Consider the following 9,408-nt stretch of genomic DNA (forward strand, 5'->3'; position numbering starts at 1 on the left):
GAAAGGACTATTTTCTTCAGTGAGCTTTTGAATCTCCTTTTCCATTTGGCTAATTCTGCTTTTGAAAGCATTCTTCTCCTCATTGGCTTTTTGAACCTCTTTTGCCAATTGAGTTAGCCTATTTTTCAAGGTGTTATTTTCTTCAGCATTTTTTTGGGTCTCCTTTAGCAGGGTGTTTATTTGTTTTTCATGCTTTGCTTGCATGTCACTCAATTCTCTTCCCAGTTTTTCCTTCACCTCTCTTACTTGATTTTCAAAATCCCTTTTGAGCTCTTCCATGGCCTGAGCCCATTGGGTGGGCTGGGATACAGAAGCCTTGACTTCTGGGTTTTTTCCTGATGGTAAGCATTGTTCTTCCTCATCAGAAAGGAAGGGAGGAAATGCCTGTTCACCAAGAAAGTAACCTTCTATAGTCTTATTTTTTTTTTCCCTTTTTCTGGGCATTTTCCCAGGCAGTGACTTGACTTCTGAGTGTCCTCTGGACCCCCACCTCGCCTCCAGATCTGCCCAGCCAGCACTTGGGGTCTGAGAATCAAATGCTGCTTCCCAGCCTCAGGGCTTTGGGGGGGGGCAGGGCTGCTATTCAGTGTGAGATTAAGTTCAGGTGCTCAGGTCAGGGCAGGGCCGCCTCACAGGCTCCGTTCCCTCAGGGGGGTTTATGCAGAGACCTTCAACAATGGATCCAGGGTCCTGCCTGCTTGGGGAGCCCTGGTCTGCTCCAGCCTCCACCGCTGCCCCCCGAGGGGGCCCGAGTCATGGGGCACCCCACTCCCCTCTCGACCTGCCAAAGAGACCCTCTCACAGACCCCCATCACCTGTGGGTGGAGGGACCCATGCGGCTGCTGGAGATTCCGTCCCTGAAGCCTGCTCGGATCTTCTCCCCTTGGCTCTGTGCCGCTGAGGCAGGGCTGGGCTCTGCTCTGGTCTGGGGTACGAGGGACCCTCTGCGAGAGGTTTTCCGGCTCTGTGGAGCAGAAATCTCATCCGCTCCATTCTGTGGCTTCTGTTGCTCCAGAATTCGCTGGTGGTTCTTTTTTTCACAGGTATTTTATGGGCAGTGGGTTCGGAGGTAGCGTATGTGCGTCTTTCTACTCTGCCATCTTGGCTCTGCCCCGAGTTACAGAATTTGAAAGTTGAAAGTGACCTCAGCAGCTTCAATATATGTTTGACCAAGTCATCTGTCTTCCACCTGGAGATCTCCAGTGAGAGGGAGACTCATCTCTTGAGATAGCCCATTCCAATTTTGTTAAATTTTCTCAACATCAAGTCTAACACTTCAACCAATTACAAATATTTGTTAAATGCTTGCTATATGGCAATCACTAAGTTGAGTGCCAAGGATACAAGGACAAAAGCAAAAGAGTTCCTGCCTTCAAGGAACTTACATTTGAATAAGGGAAACAATATATACATATATAGGCATATAGAGGACATGCACAATTCAAAGCAATCTTGCTTTGTAGGGGAAAGGACTAGCATCTGCGAGGATAAAGGAAGACCTCACACCAAAGACAGTGCTTGAGTTGAGTCCATTGTTTATACCTAGCTAATTTTCAAACATCAGCCTTTTGAACTCTTGTTCTCAGGTTGTCTAATCATGCTGGAAAAAGCACATAACTATAAATTGTGTCTCCTATAAATCTATATTACTTAACCTTAACTGAACTTTCACCAATACACTGTACTTTCATTAATTTCAGTTGACTCCCTATCTTATACCATACAGTAGTTGGTCTAAATTTTCTCTCTCTTCAATTCCCTAATACCTCCAACCTCTCTCCTTTCAGTAGATGATATTGCCTCTAATTTATAGAAAGTGTGAACTCATCCATACTGAGCTTTCCTCTCTTCCCTATTCCACAACTCAAAGCTACTCTACATTTTCACCCAGTGTCTCCTTTGCTCCAAGCTCAGAAGATGAGGTGGTTTTCCTTTCCAAGGCTCTGTCTGTGCCCTTAATTTCAATCCTTCTCATCTCCTGAAGACTATTTATGGGCCAAAGACCTATGGTATACCTCAACTACTCAGTGCAGATGGAGCCACATTGATTAGTGATAAGGACATGATCCTGGAGAGATGGGCTGAACAGCAAAGCATCATCAGTCAATGATGAAGCCATTGACCATTTACCTCAGGATGAAGTCAATCTCTCTCTAGACAAATTTCCAACTAAAGAAGAGGTTTTGAAAGCCATTAAACTTCTCTCCTATGGCAAAGCACCTGGTGCTGATACTATTCCAGCTGAGATTTACAAGGTGTGTATGTGTGTGTGTGTGTGTGTATGTGTGTGTAGTTCATTGCTCATGTAAAGGTTGACTGAAATTTTCCAGATTATATGGAAAGAGTTTATCCCCCAGGAATTCAAGGATGTCTCCACTGTCCATCTCTATAAAGGTAAAGGAAAAACGTGTTCTGGGACAATCACAGGGGAGTTTCTCTCTTAGTCATTGCTGGCAAAATTCTTTCCAGTATCTTCTTAAATAGGCTTATCCTTAAATTGGAAGATAGTTGTCCACTTGAGAGCCGGTGTGGCTTCAGAAAGGGCTGAGGAATGGTTGATATGGTGTTTACTGTCTGACAATTCCAGGAGAAATACCAAGATTTAGAATAGAGGTCTGTACACAATATTCACTTATTGGACCAAGGCCTTTGATAGTGTGAGTCTTGAGGGTTTATGGAAAATTGTGCCAAAATTTGGTTGCCCAGAGAAGTTTGTCAGTATTGTACAGTCAATTTCATGACAGTACATTTGCCCAGACTCTGAATAATGGATGATGCTCTCACTCTTTTTCAGTTACCAATGGAGCAAAACAAGGCTTTATGCTTGCTCCCATATTTTTAATTTTTTAAATTTAAATTTTTTTTATACGATGTATATATTTTCAGTTTACAACATTCATTTCCACAAGATTTTGAATTCTAAATTTTCTCCCCATGTCTCCCCAGCCCCCACCTAAGGACAGTGTCGCAATCTGTCTTCCCTTCTATCAACCCTCCCCCGCCTCCTATTTTCCTGTAAGGTAAGATAGATTTCTCTACCCCATTGCCTATACATCTTATTTTCCAGTTGCATGCAAAATCAATTTTTAAAATTAATTTTTAAAGCTTTGAGTTTCACATTCTCTTCCTCCCTCCCTCCCCACCCACCTTCATTGAGAAAGTAAGCAATTTGATGTAGATCATACATGTGTAGTCATGCAAAATACTTCCGTAACAGTCATGTTGCAAAAGACTAACCACAGTTCCCTCTATCCTGTCCTGCCTATCATTTATTCCATTCTCTTCTTTGACCTGTCCCTCCACAATGTTTGTTTCTGATTACCCGTTTCCCCATTTTGCTGGCCCTTCTATTATCCTCCCTCTCCTATCCCCTTCCTCCCTGCCTTTCTGTAGGGTAAGATAGATTTTCATATCAATTGAGTATGTGTTATTGCTTCCTTAAGTCAAATACAATGAGAGTAAGACTTATTTATTCCCTTTCATTTCCCCACTTCCCCTCCATTGTAAAAATTCTTTCTTGCCTCTTTTATGTGAGTTGATTTGCTACATTTTACTTCTCCCTTTTTCTCTCTCCCAATACATTCTTTTCAACAGTTAATTTTATTTTTAAGGTATTCTCCCTTCATATTCAGCTCACTTTGTGCCCTCTTTCTGTATCTATATCTGTATCTACATCTATATCTTTATCTATCTACATACATACACATGCACACATACATATATACATATTCAAACCTACACATATACATACACATATATAATATACACATACATACATATACATGCACACATATATTTCCTCTACCTACCCTAATACTGAGAACTCTCATGAGTTACAAATATCATCTTTCCATGTAGGAATGTAAAAGGTTCATCTTTAATGAGTCCCTTTTGGCTTCTTTTTCCTGTTTACCTTTTTGTGTTTCTCTTGATTCTTGTGTTTGAAAGTCAAATTTTCTATTCAGCTCTGATGTTTTCAACAAGAATGCTTGGAAGTCCTCTATTTAATTGAAATTCCTTTCCCCTCCTGAAGTATTATAGTCAGCTTTTCTGGGTAGGTGATTCTTGGTTTTAATCCTATTTCCTTTGACCTCTGGAATATCTATCATATTTCAATCCCTCTGGTCCCTTAGTGTAGAAGCTGCTAAATCCTGTGTTATCCTGATTGTATTTCCACAATACATGAATTGTTTCTTTCTGGCTGCTTGTAATATTTTTTCCTTGACCTGGGAATTCTGGAATTTGGCTACAATATTCCTAGGAGTTTTCCTTTTGGAGTCTCCTTCAGGAGGTTATCTGTGGATTCTTTCCATTTCTATTTTACCCTCTGGTTCTAGAATATCAGGGCAGTTTTCCTTGATAATTTCTTGAAAGATGATGTGTAGGCTCTTTTTTTGATCATGGTTTTCAGGTAGATCAATAATTTTAAAATTATCTGTCCTGGATCCGTTTTCCACGTCTATTGTTTTTCCAGTGAGATATTTCACATTGCCTTCTATTTTTTCATTCTTTTGGTTTTGTTTTTATAACTTCTTGATTTCTCATAAAGTCATTTAGCTTCCATTTGCTCCATTCTAATTTTGAAGGAATTATTTTCTTCGGTGAGCTTTTGAACATTCTTTTCCATTTGACCAATTCTGCCTTTTAAGGTATTCTCCTTATTGGCTTTTTGGACTTCTTTTGCCATTTGGGTTAGTCTAGTTTTTAAAGTGTTATTTTCTTCACCACTTTTTGGGTCTGCTTTAGTAAACTGTTGACTTATTTTTCGTGATTTTCTTGCATCATTCTCATTTCTCTTCCCAATTTTTCCTCTGCTTCTCTTACTTGATTTTCAAAATCCTTTTTGAGGTCTTCCATGACCTCATTTTCATTTTTTTTCATATTTTTTTGAGAGACTTTGGATGGAGGAACCTTGACCTTGCTGTCTTCTTCCAGTTACATGCTTTGATTTTCTTCTTCCAAAATGATGCAAGAAAATACCTTTTCACTAACAAAGTAAACTTCTGTAGTCTTATTTTTCCCCCTCTTGACATTTTTCCAGTCAATTACTTGACTTTTGAGTTCTTTGTTAAGTGGAAGGTGTATTACCCCAAGTTTCATAGGTTTTATGTGGCTGTTTTCAGAGATATCTTTAGGGACCTTTAAGTTCTCAGTTTCTCCAAAGTGATATAATCAAAGGAGAGGTGTTTACTCCTCTCCTGGTCTGTGCTCTGGTCTTTGAGCAACCACAAGCACTTTTTCTGTCCTGATCTGTGAGTAGGATTCCCTCTCCACAGGTGCCACCAGCTCCACCACGCCAGTGCTCCTCCTCACCCCAGGACCATCACTCAGGACTGCGACCCAAATTAGTCACTCAATTCCCCCACTGTCTGTGGGCTGTGAACTGCAGAAGCAGCCACCACTGTGGCAGTGACTGCCACTGCCCTGGGGTTGGGACTGGGGCTAGGTTTGATGACAGACTATACTCCCCTCTCACCCAGGTGAGAGAGCTTTCTCACTGACATTTGAAGGTGTCTTTGACATTTGTGGGTTGAGAAGTTAGGAAACTTCAGCAGCTGCCAGTGATTCAGCACCCTAAGCCTGGCTCTAGTCCTGTTTTGAAGGCCCACACTGGGTTGTACTCCACTCTAAGCCTGGTGCAGAAGACCTTTCCTGTTGGCCTTCTAGATTGTCTTGGAATGGAAGTCTGTTTCACTCTGTCATTTTGTGGCTTCTGCTGCTCTAGAATTTATTTAGAGTCATTTTTTACAGGCATTTTGAGGGGTTTGGTGGGGGAGAACTCAAGCAGGTTCCTGCTTCTACTCTGCCATCTTGACTGCATGCTTGCATGCTTTTTGGCATATTTTTAGCCATGTTGTCAAGTGCCTTCAGTGAGGATGAACACAGTGTTAAAGTCAGCTATTGTACTGATGATAAATTATTCAACTTGAAAAGGCTACAAGCCAAGACTAAAATGGAGGGAGTATTGGTGCATGATTTTTTGTTTGCAGATGATGTGCACTCAATGCAGCCTCTGAAGCTGAGAAACAACGAAGTATGGATTGATGGTCTGCTGCTTGTGCTAATTTTGTCCTAACAATTAACACCAAGAAAACACAAGTGCTCCACCAGGCAGCACCACACCATCCATGTGTGGAACCACTGGTTACAGGAGAAGTTTTGAATACTGTCAATAAGTTCACTTATCTTAGCAGTATACTTTCCAGGTATGTATACATTGATAATGTGATTGATGCACATATTGCTAGAGTTAGATTAGTATTTGGGAGTCTCTGATGGAAAGTGTGGGAGACAAGAGATATTAGAATGACTATCAACTGAAGGTCTACAGAGATGTGCTGACCTCATTGTTGTATGCCTGTGAAACCTGGACAGTATACCAATGTCATGCAAGGAAACTAAATTCTTCCATTTGAATTGTCTTAGGAAGATTCTGAAGATCACCTGGCAAGATATGGTACTTTCTTGAACTAAAATGCCAAACATTCAAACTCTACTTGAGAGAGCACCACTCCAATGGACTGACTGCATTGTTTGAATGCCAAATGTATGCTTGCCTAAAAGACTATTTTATGGAGAACTCAGGTCAAGTTCTCACATGGTGATTGGAAAAAGAGATACAAAAAAATATTCTCAAGATGTCTTTTAAGAACTTTGGAATTGATTGCATGACATGGGAGACACTGGCACAGGGCTGCCCAGCATAGCGTGTCCTTATCAAAGAAGGAGTTGTGCTTTATAAGCAAAGCATTATTGAAACTCAAAAGAAACATGAGATGAGAAAATTTAGAGAATCTACTGCAAGTATTCACATGGACTATTTGTACCCGACTTGTGGTAGGGCATTCCCAGCTCCTATTAGTCTTATCAACCACAGTCCAAGAACTGTAACTTGACTTTAACATAGTGATGTCATTTTGGTGCTCTTTGAGAACAACAATTACAAAACTGTTCATCTCTTCAAAAACCAAACAAACCTAACCTTGGTTTGACCCTCCCTGCTACTTTTTAAGCTATTATCTCATATCTCTCTCCTCCTTTTGCTTGCTAAACTCTTAGGAACAATCTTCACTTGATGCTGTCCATTCCCCACTACTGTGAGCACTTCTAATCACCCCATCCTACTGAAATTATGCTTTTAAAAGACACTAGTGATGTTTTTCATGTTTTTCTTCTGAAATGGTAGTTTCATTTGTAAACTCCCTCAGAGGGGAAAACATTTTGATTTTTTCAGTTTTGATATTGTTCAAATTTCCCACTGTATCCCTCTTCCTCTGCCCTCCCAGAGAACTATCACACGTAACTAAGACTTTTTAAAAAGAAAAATAAAAAGAGAAAAAAATTAGCAAAACCTATCAATACATCAAAAAAAAAATTTGGAGAGCATATTCACACCCGTGAACCCCTCCCACTTCAATAAAGAAATGGGGAGAGATATCCTCTCACATCTCTTCTTTGGGACCATCTTTGTAATTTTGCAATGTTGGCTTTTATTTCTTTATGACTGTTGTTTTTAGTTATGTTGTTTTAATCATTGTATGTATGCATACAATGTAAAATATCTATACATACATATGTATATATATGTCTGCATAAATATATATGTTAGATATATATGTACTGCATAAACATACATATTTTTCTTGACTGCTCAATTCACTTTGTAACAGTTCATGTAAGACTTTCCATGCATCTCTGTATTTATCATTTCTTTTCTATTACCATGCAGTAATATTCTATTATATTCATGAATTCCACTTTGGTCATTCACCAATAGAGAGGCATTTACTTTTTTTCCAGTTTTTTTTTTTTTTGCTACTACAACTGAGTGACTATACCTATTTTGGTGTACATAGAACATTTCATTTTGTCCTTGGGGATAAGTAATGCACTTTCTGGGTCAAATAGAATAGGTGTTTGTCACTTTATTTGCATGATTCTAAATTGCTTTCCAAAATAATTGTACTAATTTATAGCTCCATCAACAATGCATTAGTGTGCCAGTCTCTCCATGACCACTTCACCATTGTCTATTCCAACTTTTTGTTAGATTTACCCATTTTCTGGGTGTGAGGTGAAAGCTCAGTGTGATTTTGATTTGCAACTCTTTCATTATTAGTTATTTGGAGCACTCTATCATGTGATTATTAATAGCTTGCAATTCTTTTGAGATTGTTGGTTCATCTCCACTTATTTATTGGGGTGCTACATTTCTTGGGTGTGACACTGACTGCTAAATGTGATGGCTTTTTCTCACTCCTGATCTTTTTAAATTTTTTGCCATTGTGAGCCATTCTTTTGTCCTATAGTTCCCCTGTCCACCCCCAGCTTAAGTGACCTTTCTTTGTCTTGGTTCTCCTCCTACTTGTTTTATGACTCCTTCTTAGTCTTCTTTGCTGATTTGCTCCTTTGTTCTATCCCCTAATTTTGAATGATTTTCAAGGTTCTTCCTTAGTCCCTATTCATCTCTCCTTAAATTCTTTTCCTTGGTGATCTCACCTGCTCTTATTGATGGCATGCTTGGGTGCATGTGCTTGGATCTCAATTCTAAAATCACATTTCTCTTTAATAAGTCACATTTCTCCCTAGCCTCAAAATACTATCCCAGGCAGTTTCTTCCCAGTCTAAGGACACAGGCTGTCCTAACAACAACTGTTATCTCCCTTTCTGCTATAGTAGCCAGCTGCACCTATGGAACTCATTAGCCTGAACCAGCTGTGTACTAGCTGAACAGGCTGTGTACTGGGTCATAACGACATTTACTGCTCACTGACCAATCATATGTATTCTAGACTTAGAAATATGTATATTCCCTTACATTTATCTTGTCTAACAAGACATTGATGAGAGCAACCTGATATTTCTGAGCCAGCTGTGACCATTGGTTGACTTAGTGACATTTCAGGCCTAAAACTACATCTCCATGTAGTCCCTTCTTGGGCTATTTCCCAATGAATTTTGGGTAAACTACCTGTGTAGTAGATACTGAAAGTGCATGTTCCTTTAAGAACTGAACACTCCTTAACCACTTCCTAATCCCACCCCAAAACACCTAGTTAGCATATTTGGCACATGTTTCCTATAGAATATCCTATATAAATTTTCCTTGTACCCCTCTAAGGTTATAAGTTCCCTAAGAACTTTTGCCTGCTAAGAAGCATAATAAATCTTTACCTTGATCTCAGCAATGCTTGAGTCCATGAATTCTTCTCCAGGCAACCTGCTCCTGGTACTCTGGTCTTTGTGGGGGTCTCACCACCCCTCCCCTTCCAGTCCTTGTCATTACGGTTCAACTATCACCTCTGTTAAAATGACTTCTAAATCTATATCTATCTCTAACCTCTCCTCTGACCTCTTGGCCCTCATCTTGCTGTCTCCTTAAGACCTTAATATTACATGGATTACAAG

This window comes from Notamacropus eugenii, chromosome 3 (genome assembly GCF_028372415.1).
Source record: "Notamacropus eugenii isolate mMacEug1 chromosome 3, mMacEug1.pri_v2, whole genome shotgun sequence".
Classification (NCBI taxonomy): domain Eukaryota; kingdom Metazoa; phylum Chordata; class Mammalia; order Diprotodontia; family Macropodidae; genus Notamacropus; species Notamacropus eugenii.